Source organism: Lissotriton helveticus, chromosome 7, assembly GCF_964261635.1.
Source record: "Lissotriton helveticus chromosome 7, aLisHel1.1, whole genome shotgun sequence".
Lineage (NCBI taxonomy): Eukaryota > Metazoa > Chordata > Amphibia > Caudata > Salamandridae > Lissotriton > Lissotriton helveticus.
In genome coordinates this window covers 363,022,913-363,040,248 of record NC_136068.1, presented here as the reverse complement: position 1 = coordinate 363,040,248, position 17,336 = coordinate 363,022,913, and positions in this window count along the sequence as shown.

Genomic DNA, 17,336 nt, shown 5'->3' with positions numbered 1-17,336 from the left:
CCATCCTTTCAACCTCCAGGCTGTGAAGACAAGATGGTGGAGGGATTTAATAGGAAGGCCTAGATACTTCAGAGGAGAGGGCAGAAATGAGAAGGCTCTACTGCTAGCTGAACGAGAGCAGGAAGACATTGGCATCATGACCAAAGAGGTGTCACTAAAATCTCTGGTGTTGTGTCTCACAAATCTACTCCAACACCATCAGGAGGATGGGAATAGGAAAGATAGCTAGAAGTCCCTAAAGCTACACCCTTTGCTTTGGGACACCAACTCTTTTTGCAGAGCTGAGGGAGAAGAGCATTGGCCTACGCTGCAAATAGGTCCATCCATGAAGGACCCCATTTTTGTGACGGAATAGAGATGCTTCATGGGATAGGACAAAGCTCCCTGTCAGGGGAAAGGTCCTGCTGATTCATTCTGGAGGTGTATTCTTTCAACCTGGAAGATAAACCACCCTCAATGAAATCCAATTTGACTCTGCCCAAGGACATAGTTCCTGTTCTAAACTCTGCTAGAACTAGACACCTTGCCCCCCACCGCACACACACCCAACCATCCACATATGATTTCGGTATGTGGCTTTCTAGTGTTTTAGAGATGCTTTTCCCTGTAATTGAGAAACAAATCCCTGAAGGTCTTGAATTGTGCTGGGAGGTGAAGCAGTGTGCTCTCACCCCTTTCTGTTTCAAAAGGCTCCCTTGAGCCATTGAGCTGACGAGCTTGTGGAGATGCACCTCTGGGCCTGTGAGAGGTACTGAGACCTGAAAGGATTGTGGCAGCCTGCTCAGCAACCCATTAAATTTGTTTTTATCTCTACTGATGACGGATGATATCCAGAAACACGTGTCTAGAGATTTATAGCACTAACCTGCACCAACTTTGGTGGACTACTCCAGTAAATATTCAAGTAAGTATGTACCATCAACTGCATTTACGACAATGCTAAGGGGCGAACTGTGCTGGAAGGTGAAGCAGTGTGCTCCCACCACTTTCTGATTGAAATATAGTTACCAGCTCTCTCCAATTGGAGGAATGGTAAAACCATTGTTCCTTTAGCTGAAGATCTTCCCAGGAGGATCCCCAAACCAGGTGACTGACAATTCAAGGTTAGAGCCATCAGAACAGGAGGAACTAGGGCTACCCAATTCTGAGGATTTGCTGGATTCAGCGACCACTCTAGAGAGGATCTTATTCCCTGGGGCACTATAAGTATTGTCTTATAAAGAATAAGGAATTTCATCTAAATAGTGATAAACATGAAACCCCTCCAGTTCGAGAGAAGTCATGAAAGGGGCTTATACCCTTGTGAAGAGTCTAGGCAATGAGGATAAACGTAAAATGAGATCATAAAACTGGTAGTGATTAGATCCTACTGGACATCTCAGTAAGCATTGACTCTCCTAATGGGTCAGGATACAAAAATATGCATTCCTCTGTTTCAGTGTTACCAAGAAGTTTCCTCAGGAACGTATAGGAACTGCCAGCTGGAATATTATCATCTTCAACTTCTCATACCACAGAAGTGATTGATTTAGAAACGGGATAAAACCTGCCTTCATGTTTTAGCACTAGTAACAGTATGGACTAGACTTCTTGTGTCTGATGGTGCTGAGGTACCTGAATGATTGCACCTCTGAGAGTAGTGAATGAACTCTTGTAGTAGTGCATGTTGGTGTACCAACGCCCAGGGCATAGGAGTTACACGAAACTGTGGCTCTGGTGGAGGAATTATGGAATCGATGGACTACCCAACATCCACTATATTTAGAGCCCCAGTGTCTTGAACAAAGATCTTCCAAGTCCTGGAAAATGCCTGGATTTGTCCTCCCACTGGAATTTTGCCACAGCCAGCTTAGTCATGCTTTAGGAGGTTACTGTGTATATTGGAGAGACTGGGTCATATTGATAAATGCAGCTCACCGGGCAACTAAAGAATTGTCTAAAGTCCTGCAAATCTCAGGAAAGAGATTTTCTTAGAAATTATCTGGATGGGGCTGCTGCCTTCTTGGAAAGGCTCTAGAAATTTTTTTTTTTTTTTCACTTGATGAATAAATTCAGGGACACAGAAAATGGGGCACAAGAGTTGCATATCACTAAACAGAACTCTTTGGTTCCCAACTCCCCTTTTGTAGGTGTTGCCTTTGTAAAAGTAATTTCCCATTTGTTTTCATGCCTTCTTCATTCCTCTTCTAATATCCCTCAATAGCGTTGTGCTTGCTCTTTGTATCTCGAAGGGTTAGAGCAGGTTGCAGGTAAATTGAGGAGAGAATTTGTAAATCAGTGCCTGTTTGATGCCATCACAATAACAATTATTTCAAGCATTGCCAAAAGAGAGGCTGCATCCCCCATCACTCCCTCTGAGAATGCGCTGTTGAATGTTACCTGCTTAACGTGCCCCAGATATCCCATCTTTCAATGATTTCAACGTTGTTTGGTAACTTTTTATGTGTGTGCAGTCTTTAAAATCTCTCTGTAGCCCTTCTCTTGCTTGCATTTCAGTTGTTTTTAGTGCCTCTCTTACCAGCGAAGGGTGTGAAGGAGTTCACATCACACACACACATACAGAGGCAATGAATCATTCATGTGCAAATCAGTGTATTGAAATGCTATATAAGTCAAAGGGTGTAGGTGAAGGATTCCCATGTCATCCAATTCGGATAGGCATTTTTTAAGATTGTTTGGTCTGGGAAACAAACTCAGGCTTCAGACCGTAACACAGTGATTAGGGTTGACTTTACTAATATTTTATTTCTACCAAAACAAACCCTTTGTAGCAAAATTAGGATAATCAAAGACTGACCAAAACACAGATTAATGCATTGGGTTTACTTAATTTGTGCTTTATAGATCTGAAAGCAGCTTTCGACAGGGTGATTCGAAACCAACTATGGGAAAAATTAAGATCATGGGGGCTACCAAGGAAAATACTGGAGGCAATAATAGGCTTGTACAGTCAAACCTGGGCAAGAGTAAAACTGGGTGGTGGTCGCAGCATCACTGCCGAAATCAGCACGCAACAGGGTTTAAAACTAGGCTGCGTCCTGGCCCCTAGTTTATTTAACCTATACATGGCGAATATATCGTGAAACACATGCATGTAGGGGAAGGTCATTCACCGATCTTGGCAAATAGTCCAATTCCTTATTTACAATATGCCGACGATATAGTGGTGCTGAGCCAAACACCTATTGGTCTTCAAAGAATGATCAACAAACTTGTAATTAATCTAGAGCACGAAAGCTTGGAACTGAACAAGGAGAAGACTAAGGTGGTACGTTTAGTAGACCCCAAAAAATTGAATTTTAAATGGTATGCAAAAGGATCACCAATAAAAGAGGAAGCGTCTTATAAATATTTAGGTCTAAAGTTGGGGCGAGGATTGACCCACAAAGAACATAAATTGGACCTAAAGGCGAAAACACATTCCTTGATCTATGCATACAGGTTATTATACAAAAAAATGGATTGCCTAAATTACACGCATCTTCTAAAGGTGATGGCATCACAAACTCTACCCACTCTGTCATACGCTCTGGCTACCTGGTGTGGCAAATAGGCTGGGTTGTTAAACAATCTCCAAACAAAGGTGTACAAAGCAGTTTTTAACCTCCCAAAATCAGCGGCACAGGTTCGACTGGAATTTGGGTTGCGGAACCAGAAGTTTCGGGGCATGAGTAGTTTTGTGAAACTGTGCCACAAAATACGCCTGTCAGCACAACCTTCACTAGATAGCCTGTGTTGGAAAGAAATTGAAAATCAGTTGAATCAAACCTCTTTAAGTGGTTGGGGAGCTTACCTGATCAAATCTTTGACGGAGTTAGAAATCCAATCGACATGGGATACCATGCCAGATAGAGCCAGCTTTGAAAAAATAACAATTAACGCTGCCAAATGGAAGTCTTTTTTGGAAGACAAATCAGCAATCTTCAAGCGCCGACATGGGTGGACAGTGATTAATTCATATTCCTTGACAAAACCCCAGGCATACTTAGAAAGTCACTTTAGCACGATGCTAAAAAAGAGATACACAGAATATCGGCTGGGCCTACACCTTTCAAAAGATTTACAACCATCTTGGAAAGGCGTTTATCTGGATCTTCACTGTTGCCTATGTGGTTACTAAACAGAATCATTACCCCACCTGTTATGCGTGTGCCCGGCTCTCATGGATCTAAGGAGATGGCTTTTAAAGGACATTTTTAACAAATTGAACGTTCGCACATGCAGGCAAGCTGTAATTCGATGGCTGGAGGGATCGTCACCCATGTTGGCTTGTAGGGGGGTTAAATATATGAGAAAAGTACAATCTCTCCTACAACAAGCTGAACTAGGGAAAACAAGTAAAGTAGGAAACGGTAACCTCAATGCTTGACAGATTATTTTAACAAGGGTGGAAAACATGTTAACAATAGGCTAAAGTGAAAGACTTAATAGAGATGGCCAGCTTAAAAACTTTTATGGACCATTCTCCCACTTATTTAACGTTGTATAAAACAAACCTCCCCAATTAACTCCACGTTTTTATAAGTACACGGTAATGGACAAGGCAACTAGATGATCATTTTATGTAATGTGTTTTATAAGTTGTTTGAATTTTAAGGACCATTTTTCTATTGTGATTTGTAATGATTTTAAATAATCAAAAACAATAAACTTTGTGACTTGACTTGACTACTTAATTTGTTGTATTTATAGATTTCTGCATGGGCATTGACTAGTTAAATAAATGTGAAAAAAGTACTTATTGCAGCGTCTTCTTTTGCTTGTGACAAAAACAAATGTGGATAAATACAGACGGAAATGGTAAAAAATGAAATACCAAAAAAAGGGAGCCCTAAGAGTGATTGTGGAGTCTGTACAAACAAAATGATCTCTGTGTCAAAAGCGGTAGCCCACTTACCTATTTAGATCAAATTAAAAATCTGTGACTTGGTTGTTACTATATGTGACTTACAGCAGGCCCATTAACCCTATATGCTACTTTACGAGTAAAAACTGTGACTGGACAACACACAGAACTCTCCCAGAACATCGTTAGCCACTGGAGTTACCTTACTCTTATTATAATCCCCTCAAAATTGTTAGGCCACCTAGCCATCTTGGCCCACAATTTATGAGTTCCCGAAGTAAATGTTTTCCAATCCAGCACTCGAAGAGAGACAGAATAAGAAAAAGAAAGTGCCTGTTGTTTGAAAGGATGTTAAAGGCAAGAGGCAGGATGTATTGAAAGGAAAGAAATTACAGGATCTGGTTTTCTTCAAATTAGTCTTTATTCCCACTCATATTTGGTACCTGAAGTGTCCTGAAGGTGAAACTTTATCACCTAAGGACAGACTTGGAAAAGAAAGACAAATGAGGAAGAAATAGTCAGTCTGTCCTAGGCCATCACCTTTATATAATAATAATCCACATTTGTAAAGCGCGAACAATCACCCGTAAGGGTCTCTAGGCGCTGGGGGCTGTCGGGAAGATTAAGCAAGCTATTGCCCCAGAGTCACATGGTGCTGGGCTAATCTGCCGCTGGAGCCGGGGATCGAACCATGAGCCACCAGGTTCTGGAGTCAGTCACCCTGGACACCCCTTTTCCATTTTGGGGTCTCACACATTTACTTGTTCTAATTCTAACAATCGCCTCCTGCTGATTGCAGGTGTGAAAATAAATGAGACTGCACCATTGCTCACAAGGCAACTGCGCAACACGCCTTAACGTTTAGGGGCTGTAGGAGTATGGACATCAATCTGTCCATTCTATATCGGTGACTTTTTTCTGTCACAAACAGAAAATAGATAACGACCCCACCATAACAAGGAAAACAACTCTTAGGGTGTGGGGGCATTAGGGTTTTTTTTTCAGAACAAACTCCCACTTTTGGAGCTTGTTTGTCAAAAACAAAAAAGTTTGGTGCGTGGCTGTCAGGAACATGGCGGACACGCACCACACTGTTTGTGCCTTCACAGGAGCCGCCTTGGAGCCGTGGCCGGCGCAGGCACAGAAATCACTACAAGACCGACGATGCGGCCTAGCTATGGCAGGCGTTCCCAGGCAGGCTGTTGGGAATAATGATTTCATTCACCGTGACGGATGATCGCCATACCTTGAACAAGTACCTCAGTCACGTATGTAAATGTGCTTTTATTTGTGTCCGTGTGGGTGCCCGCATCTGTTCATATATGCACCATCAGCTGTACCATTGCCCATGTATGTTATAAGTGCAGCCTGGAAAACATTATGATCCCATGTGCTGGATGCAAGCTGCCCTCCTGAGCCCCGCTCCTCTCCTCTCCAAACACATCACTGTTAAGGCCTCTTTAAGGCGCCAAATGTTAAAGTTAATAGGCCTTTAATGTATTTGACCTGACTAACCTTCATCCAATAACACTAACTTTATAATCATAAACATTGACTTTCTCCCCTAAAGTATCTAGAAAACAATCTGTTTTAGATTTTCATTGGGTTACTTTTTCCTTTTAAATTGCTCTGGTTTTCCTCAACTTGCCTTTCCGGACATTTCTGTTTATCCTCACGGGTGGTTTGGCAGATTCTTGTTACAGGTACTGACGATTTCGTGGATGGAGATGGGGCTCGGTTTTTTCGGCACGTCATCATGCGCAGCACAAGCTTTTGAGTCTGGGGTGAGAGGGGTGGGGGGCAAAGGTGTGTGTGAGGGACACCTCAGCTGCATTTGAGATGGCTGTTTGGTAAATGCCCCACGGCGCGTCAGGCACATGTTCCCGGCATGATGTATATGCTTGTGAGTGGAGGGAGACAATGGGGCTGTGGAGACTCAAGAAGCAGACTCTCGGGCTGCCTTTGACAAAGAGCAGATGGTGCTGGCAATGGTCCGAATTACTTGTAAACTGTTTAAAGGTGGTTCCCGCGCCTAGCATTGTTTCCAAAAAGACGTCACTTGTGCCTGGAATTCAATGAACTAAAAATGGATTAGGTGAACCAGTGTCGATGCCAGTGACGTAGCATGACCTGTGGCCGCCTGGGGCGGCCCCTGCATTTGGCCACCTCGCGACCCTGTGTAAGAGCGGGGGAGGGGGGTGCTGCCTATTTCGTCAGCCACAGGTAAAGGGGGGCGCCACCCCCCAAACTCTTGCCGCCCAAGCCGAACCGCCTCCTCCCACCTCCTCTCCCTTGCTACGTCACTGGTCGATGCCCTCTCTCACGCCCTGTGAATTGTATCTGCCCTCGCCTGAAGATAGGAAGACCAAACGTCTCGGATGTACCAGGACAGTTCCAGTTTCTTGCATGTATTTATTTATTTATTTATTATTACAATTTATAGAGCGCAGCGAATGCCCGTGGGCGTCTTGGCGCTATGAGTTCAGTTAATGTCTCTGAGGAAAAAAGATGGAAAAAACCTGTCAGTGGTAGTTAGGAGCGGACGAATTACTGGTCAAACAACCATGTCTTCAGCAATTTCCTGAATTGGAGAAGAGAGTGACTTGATCTAATCTTTAGCGGAAGGGAGTTCCTGAGTCTGGCTGCTGTAACCATGAAACGCCTGGGTCCCCAGGTGACAGTCCTCGTGTCCGGTACCACTAATTAAAGCCGTGTCATAGTATGTCATGTATGTATGTCCCTATCTCCTGACAGTTTTCTCTAAATTGAATACATGTCACGGTTTTGAGAGATCGGTCAGGAGAACAAGAGCCCGGCCTGACCTTGAAATGTTGCACAAAGATCTGACCCCTTCTTGTGGTGATGCTCGTTACTGCGGCTGGGAAGGCTTGCAGCACTTTACAAATGACAACTACTTTATTCTCTCAACTTCATCCGCAAAGAAGGGACAGCAGCAGCTGAGCTTGACGTGTAGCGTGACATACAGAATGCATTAGCATGCTTTAGTTTTGAGTCGGATGCCATTTAAAAACGATTGCAAACTTTTTAGTTTACGACCTGCAAATAGGGCACAATGATAAAACAAGCATTTACAATGCAGTGGTCTCGTCTTTGTTAAAGTTAGAGCTATTGGCATTGCTCATGACATTATTTTTTGTTTTTAAAACATATAAATAAATGGCATTGTCATTAACAATGCCAATAGCTTAATCTCTCGCAAATGCGAGACCTATTGCATTTGCACCCACACACACACACAGAGCCACACACACACAGACAGACAGAGCCACACATACACACAGACAGACAGAGCCACACACAGACAGAGCTACACACACAGACAGAGCCACACAGATAGAGCCGCACACACACACAGGCAGAGCCACACACACACACACACAGACAGAGCCACACACACACAGACAGAGCCACACACACACAGAGCCACACACACACAGACAGAGCCACACACACACTCACATAGAGCCACACACACACAGACAAAGCCACACACACACACAGACAGAGCCACACACACACACAGACAGAGCCACACACACACACACACAGACAGAGCCACACAGATCCACACACACACACAGACAGAGACACACAGACAGAGCCACACAGACAGAGACACACAGACAGAGCCACACAGACACACACAAACAGAGCCACACACACACACAGACAGAGCCCCCCCCACACACACACACAGACAGAGCCACACAGACAGAGCCATACACACACAGACAGAGCCACACACACACACAGAGCCACACAGACAGAACCACACACACACACACACACACAGACAGAGCCACACACACACACAGACAGAGCCACACACACACACAGACAGAGCCACACACACAGACAGAGCCACACACACACAGAGCCACACACACACACACACACACACAGAGCCACACAGACAGAGCCACACAGAGCCACACACACACACAGACAGACAGAGCCACACACACAGACAGACAGAGCCACACAGACAGAGCCACACACACACACGCAGAGCCACACACACACACAGAGCCACACAGACAGAGCCACACACACACATACACAGAGCCACACACACACACACACACACACACACACACATGTGTTACCATCCTGGTGGGGACTATGTGTGAACACCTGCATTGTGGGGACTAACCTTTCCCAATGTTTTAAAAATATACCAATAACAGAAAAATGTTAAGAAAAAAATCATTATATAGGATCCAGCTTCAAATCTGCAAATATATTGTTTTTTAAACGCGCGCACAGAACCATCTTTGTGGGGACTTGAACGTGTGTTACAATCCTTGTGGGGACTTACTCAATAATAATCATGTCTGATTGAATACATTCAAAAACAAATGACTACATTTTATTTTTCAGTGATTTGCCTATATTACTTGATCGTTTAGACATATATGAATATTTCTTTGTATCCCAAGAGCCTTCAGCAAATGGATTTTGTTTAATAATACATTTCTCAGTAGAAACATATGATATATAAAGTCCACGGAAAGGGGTTTACAGATACCTAGTCTATTGCTGAGTTCTCACAAACATTAAGAGATAAGGAAACAACAAATTATTACATTCATGTAAAGGCCAAAGAGCATGCAGTGTGGTCATATGGGAAGGTCAAGTTGAAGCTACCTAGTTTTTTTTACATCAACTTCACCATATTATTGATATGGCTGTACAATAATAGTCTTCAAAGATATGGCATGGGATTATAGTAATGTTCTAGAGCCGACAGAGGGAGTATGTTGTGACAGTCATTTTCAAGCCCCCGCAGAGATAGTGCATGTATATATTGATGCCCAGGTTCCCACTGACAGTGTTTAATTAGTCACTCTCAAATCCCCATAGACCGAGTGTGATTATATGTATGTTAAAGCCCCCACCGAGATGGTGTGTGATTGTAATAATGCTCAATTCTCTGTAGAAATAGTGTTTGATAGTTATGTTGAATAGCGTGTCATTAGAGTGATGCCCAGGTTGCTACACAGATAGCATGTCATTATAGTCATGCTCAAATCCTCCAAAAGATAGTGTCTGATTATTATAGTCATGCCCAGGTCCCTAGAGATATAGGGGGTCATTAGGATGGCGGGCGGACTTTGCCCGCCCGCCATCCTCGTGCAAAATGGGACCGCCCGCCATAGGAGCGGCGGTCCCGCCTTGAGCATTAGGCAGGCACATCCTGTATTTTTACCATTGCGGCGGGCGGTGCAGAAAGCGCCGCCCGCCGCAATGGAAAACTGCACGTTGTGCATTTCAAAGCACAACATGACACACCGCGCGGTGCCTGCCATGTTGCACTTTGAAATGCGGGGGGGGTACCATAGGTACAGAGATAGTGTGTGATTATAGACACACCCAGGTCCCCACAGAGATAGTGTGTGATTACAGGGGTGTCCAGGCCCCCACAGAGATAGTGTGTGATTATAGGCATGGTCAGGTCCCCACAGAGATAGTGTGTGATTATAGAGTTGTCTTGGTCCCCCACAGAGAAAGTGTGTAATTATAGAGATCTCTAGGTCCCCACAGAGATAGTGTGTGATTTTAGACCTGCTCAGGTTCCCACAGATATAGTGTGTGATTATAGGGATGTCCAGGTCCCCACAGAGATAGTGTGTGATTATAGGCATGCTCAGGTCCCCACAGAGATAGTGTGTGATTATAGAGATGTCTAGGTCCCCACAGAGATAGTGTGTGATTTTAGACATGCTCCCGGTCCCCACAGAAATAGTGTGTGATTATAGAGATGTCCTGGTTCCCACAGAGATGGTCAAGTCAAGTCAAGTCATAAAATTTGTATAGCGCACTACATACCCAGAGGGTTTCAAGGCGCTTAGGAAGGGGAGGAGGATTATTTGTCAAATATCCACGTTTTAAGCTGCTTTCTGAACGCTAGGTGATTCTGGGTGAGGCGAAGGTAGGCGGGGAGTGAGTTCCATGTTTTGGCAGCCAAGTATGAAAAGGATCTGCCTCCCATGGTGGTCTTGTTGATGCGAGGTACAGTGGCGAAGGCTTGGCTGGAAGAGCGAAGTTGGCGGGAGGGGGTGTAGAAGGACAGTCGAGAGTTGAGGCAATCTGGACCGATGTCGTAGAGTGATTTGTGTGCGTGGGTAAGCAGTCGGAAAGTGATCCTCTTATTGACGGGTAGCCAGTGGAGGTCTTTAAGGTGACCAGAGATGTGTTCGTTTCGTGGGATGTCTAATATGAGCCTGGCTGAGGCGTTTTGGATTCGTTGTAGTTTCTTCTGGAGTTTAGCGGTGGTACCTGCGTAGAGGGTGTTTCCGTAGTCCAGTCGGCTCGTGACTAGAGCGTGGGTGACTGTTTTCCTTGTCTCGGAGGGGATCCAGCGAAATGTTTTTCTGAGCATGCGAAGAATGTTAAAGCAGGAAGAGGATACGGCGTTGACTTGTCTGTTCATTGAGAGTGAAGAATCCAGGATGACGCCAAGGTTCCGTGCGTGGTCTGTCGGGATGGGTGCTTTTCCGAGGGCTTCCGGCCACCAGGAGTCGTCCCATGCAGAGGGGGATGAACCTAAGATGAGCACTTCTGTTTTGTCTGAGTTCAGTTTCAGACGGCTTTGTTTCTTGTGTGTAACTATAATATTAACATGGTTGTCCAAGAGAATGTGTGTGATTATAGACATTCCCAGGTTCCTGCAGAGATTGTGTGTGATTAAAGACATGCCTGGTTCTCCACTGAGATAGTGTGTGAATAAAGATATACCCAGGTCCTGCCAGAGACAGAGTGTGATTATAGACACACCCAGGTCCCGACAGAGATAGTGTGTGATTATAGACATACCCAAGTCCCCACATAGATAGTGTGTTAATATAGACATGCCCAAGTCCCCACAGGGATAGTGTGTGATTATAGGGTTGTCCAGGTCCCCACAGAGATAGTGTTTGATTATAGAGATGTCTAGGTCCCCACAGAGATAGTGTGTGATTATAGAGATGTTTAGGTCCCCACAGAGATAGTGTGTGATTATAGAGATCTATAGGTCCCCACAGAGATAGTGTGTGATTTTAGACATGCTCAGGTTCCCACAGAGATAATGTGTGATTTTAGGGATGTCCTGGTCCTCACAGAGATAGTGTGTGATTATAGGTATACTCAGGTCCCCACAGAGATAGTGTGTGATTCTAGAGATGTTTAGGCAGACCCCCCAGGATATAGCGGCATGGATTAGCAAATTTAGCGGCACAAAAATGGAAATTTAGAGCCACAAATATGGGAATTTAGCTGCAATTTTGCGGCCTTTTATTTGGCCATTTTTCCTACAACAAACACAGATATCTTAGTTTTTTGAGTTATTTAACAACCTGAAGCTATGTATATTGAATACAGATGTGTAAATAGACGACTCTACAGGTGTACTACGCCATTAAATGGGTGCATGTTGTTCACCACTACAGCTCAGTCTCTTTTGATAGGGGGAAAACATTTGGGGGTAGCAACATAGGAAAAAATATTTGAATATGCAAATGTGGATTGTCGAGAGGCATAAGAGATTTGAAAACGTTCCATCAAGCTAACGCTGCCTATGCTTCTTGTTCACCAAATAGTATTAACACTCACTGTATTTACAGGCATGCAGGTGGGACAGGTATTTTATTCCACCCAGCATTTCCGCGGTGAGGTCTGTTTTGTAAGTCAGTGACACTCCTGGTGCCTCTGCCACTTACCTCAGCTCCCTGGTAAACACTGTGAGGCTTCAAGATAGAGAGAAAGAGAAGGCTGGATGGGGAAGGTTGAGAAAAAACCCTCAAGGTGGGAGAAGAGAGAGAGGAACGAAAGAGAGCGAGCATGAATGGACTGAAATAGATTGCTTGAGGAGATGAAGGGAGCGAGAGAAAGAGAAGGAAGGAGGGGGAGGTTGAGAGGAAACCATCAGAAAGGGAGAAGAGAGGGAGGGAAGAAGGAGAAAGAGAAAAAATGAATGGCCGGAAATAGATTGCTTGAGGAGATTAAGGGAGCGGGCATAGTGGAGTAATTTTGCTAGGGCTTCTTATGGTTTCCCCAGTCGGCCCTACAGGCATAGGAAACAGATTTACTCATGCTCCATTATGTTTTTTCAAATGCACTTAACATGTCAGGCGCGGCCACAACGGGAGAAGCAGCCTGATGCTTGAGATGAGGTCGTAGTGACTGGTCTAACATGGGAGTTGGAGCTGTCCATAATAAAAGTATGCACTTTTTATTCCAAAAGCAGGAAAAGGGCCCTCGGAAGTTGAATATGACTCGGGAATCACGCAACAATTGACAGAGAACCCAGCGCAAAACTAGCTGAGGCAAAAATAAACGTCTCTCTGTGTATCTTACGGTTTTGACACGGAAGCTGTACTAAAATGAGCGTTGAAAACGCATTTTATGTTTAGTCCTAAGCGTGCTGTTGAACCCCTGGCCAGGCAGGAGCAGACTGTGAAGTCATCTGGAAGCAGACAGGAAACGCCCCTGCCGATGAGTACCGGTGGGTGAGGGAGGGGTAATTGGCTGGGGTTCCTCTATGTGTTAAATTAGCATACACAGCCGCAGCTGGTACAGTAACCACTTGGGGGCTGGAGGTAACTGTGCGTCACAGCCTTAGGATAGAAAAAAGGGGCAGATTCATAAAAGTCATGCAGCATGTGAGCCGGAGTGGTGTCAGAGCGGCCGGTGCAGGCAGGGCTTGGGGTGAGTGCGCAGCCTGCAATGGTGCAGCCGGGGCAGGGCGCGAGCAGCCGCACGGCGAGGGGGATCTAAGCGTCCCCAGGGGACCAGGTGTGCGGTGGTACTTTAATATCCAATAGGGGTTTTAGCTTGATGAAAATGCAATACTATATGCATATTTAGTAGCATAGCAATGTTATGGTTTATTACTGTAAAATCGCGTATTTTTTTACAAAAGTGCCCGCGAAATCGTCACTTTTGTAAAAAAAAAACGCGATTTTACAGCAATAAACCATAACATTGCTATGCTACTAAATCGCGGCATTTTTTCAAAAGTGCCGATTTCGCGGCAAATCGCGAAATCGCGAAATCCTGGAGGGTCTGTTTAGGTCCCCACAGAGATAGTGTGTGATTTTAGACATGCTCCCCGTCCCCACAGAAATAGTGTGTGATTATAGAGATGTCCAGGTCCCCACAGAGATGGTGTGTAACTATAGTATTAACATGGTTGCCCAAGAGAATGTGTGTAATTATAGACATTCCCAGGTTCCTGCAGAGATAGTGTGTGATTAAAGACATGCCTGGTTCCCCACGGAGATAGTGTGTGAATAAAGATATACTCAGGTCCTGCCAGAGACAGTGTGTGATTATAGACACACCCAGGTCCCCACAGAGATAGTGTATGATTATAGACATACCCAGGTCCCCACAGAGATAGTGTGTGAATATAGACATACCCAGGTCCCCACAGAGATAGTGTGTGATTATAGACATGCCCAGGTTCCCACAGAGATAGTATGTGATTAAAGGTATGTCTAGGTCACCACAGAGATAGTGTGTGATTATAGCCATCCCTAGGTCCCCACAGAGAAAGTGTGTGATTATAGGTATGCACAGGGAGAGTGCACAGATATAGTGTGTGATTATAGTCATGCTAAAGTCTCCATTTTGATGTGTTATGATAGGTAAATTGAAGGATCCATATGGATTATTTTAGTCTGGTGGCTTATTAAACTAATGAATCCTCTTGTGGGATATGTCTTTCAGCTCTCTCTCACATGTTTGAATCCTTTTGCTTCCACTCAGTCTTCCATACTTGAAAGGTACATAAAATAATTACCATTTACTTGGATAACAATAAACATATGGTAGTCAATACCAAGATACCCGTAGGTGTGAATGTGTAATTTATATATGCACATGAGATGATGTGATGTGGTAATAGTGGTGCTTAAGCCAGCACCAGAGATAGACTGGATTTATTCCATATCTATTAATCCCAACTAAAACGAAGCATTAACTGATTTAAACTGTGTCCCTTCAGGAAGATTCACACTTCCTTAAAAATCCAAATATCTGAGTGCTCATCCTCTTTTCTAGCCACCATCTTATGAAATTTAGTCTCCATCAGGAAGATAAAACTGTAATTCTGATTGCAACAAACTCCCCATGCTGATTCGATCTGACCTTTTAGGATTATTACAATAGAGAAATAGATTTAGGAACTGGCACATCTTTATAATTTTCGTCTCAATAATTCAAGAATGTAATGGTACTTCCTTCATAAACCTCCTATTTCTTTCAAGTATTTATCCTACCTGCTCTTGGGGCTCTTTCTAGCTACCCAGGCTCACACTATACCTATATATATGTACATAAATACCTATATATGTACATAAACCTTATTTAACAAACTAAAAACATTTATTGTGCTTGGAAGCACAAATTCTGTATGTGGTTTTTCCAGAATGGGGCTAGCTGTCCTTTGCGCAAATGTAGAAAAAATCACGTTGGCAGTGGTACATCCGCCTTTTTATTTGAAAAGACACATTCTCAAAATGTGCCCAGGTCAAACATGGGAAACTGTCGCAAAGTTGAAACACCCATTTGAGAACCAACCTTTTATATTGTGTAGAATAGAAATTCTTAAACCGGGCTTGTGTTTTTTTTTCAAGAGTAGGAAAAGGTAGTTTGACTGTGTGGTGCAACAGCCTTCTTCATGGAAAAAGGCACCTTCTCAGAAGTGCCCAGGTCAATTGCAACAAAAGTTCTCTGGGTTTAAGGTCTTATTATTTGAAGGCCAAATCCTATACAAAAGTCTTACAAATGTTATTCCTGAACTTAACTGGTATGCTCATTGCATAAGTATAGAGAAAGTCACTTTGGCTGATGGACTGCTGTCTTTTTCATGGGAATACAGAATGCTCCTGTTTTAACTATAGGAGTCTTTTGCAATGTTAACAAAAACATTTTTGAGAGGTGAGGCCAAATGTTTTACATCGGTGTGTGGGGGGTATACAACTAGGCTTCCTAAAAGTGGCTGGTGAATCCTTTGTTCAGGAATAGAGAAGCATAAGTTGATAGTCATGCACTAGCTGTTTTTGCACACAAAGAATATTTAAAATGTGTCCCTGTTAAAGATAGGAGTCCTTCACCAAGTTGAAAAACATGTTTTCAGCAGTAGGCATTTTGTACATAGAGTCTTAAACACTAATTTTTCAATTAGGTTGGAGGTCCCTTTGTGCTGTAGTAAAGAAAATCCCTTACAGTTGTGTAACTACCCTTTTCATGTGAAAAGGGACATTTTCAAAATGGGCATATATTACATATGGTGAATAAAACACACATTAATTCCAAAATATCTTGCAACAAACATGTCAAAAATCTCACCTCTGGAAAAATATAGTGGAACAGAATATCAAAAGTGAGAATGTAGGTTTTATTGAATACAATATCGTTAGGAAGAAAAGTGTTGTAATTAATATTCTGTACTTTGATGTAGGTGTAATAAACATTGGTTTTAATTAAATAAATATGTATATACGAATATTATTAGTATTATATTGTCAATTTTTAAATATAATTTGTAATTTTCATCGATTAATTAATTTTTTGTAATGTAATTAGTTGTTTATAATTTACTAGCAGGACTTTGGGTTTGTAGGGGAATGTGGTGGGAAGTTAAATACGTTTTACAGAATTGTTTTTTAATGTTAAGGGATATAAAGTAAATTAAATATTTTATTGCTTATTATGTAAATGTTAAAAATATTTAATTGTTCTTTCATTTTGGGGGGTTTAAATGTGGAAATTACTTAAATTAAAATAGTTTTCTTTATTTTTTAGATTATTTAAATATTAAAATGTATAAATCATTATATAATTATTTCCTTGATTATTTAATATGAAAAATGTTGTTTTACTTAGACTTAGGGACCTATTACGATGTCGGTCGGAGTTTTCTCCGCGTGACACATGGCAGAAAGCGGACCGATCACGACCGTCTAATTATGATGCGATTGCACATGGTGTGGTCTCATTCTTCCATTCCACTATGGGAGCTAGTGTTATGGGCATACACTGGTCGTAACACAAGCCCCCATAGATAAATCAGAGCTTGTGTTAATCCCTACATCCCGGGGCAGGCACCTCAAGGTGCCTGTCATGTTGTGCAGGGATTAACAGTGGGGCACCATATCTGCCCCCTCGGCCCACAACCGGAGGCAGCAAGGGAAAGCAGGGCTGCTAGGAGACCACAAACACGCTTTCCAACAGGGTTTCTATTTCGGAAAGGTTGGCTTGGAAACTGAGCTGCAAACCTTGCATTGTAATCCAGGTGGCTTAAACCTCCATCCATATGAATTACAGGACGGTTTTGAGTGGCCGACAGGCTCCTTGAGCCCGTTGAAAGCCAGCCAGAATGACTGGCAGGTTTTGATTCTGACCAATTATCGGAATCAGCCGACCGGACTTGAAACCAACGATGTCGGCCGTAAATCCATCGACCTTACTTCAGAGGCTTTAT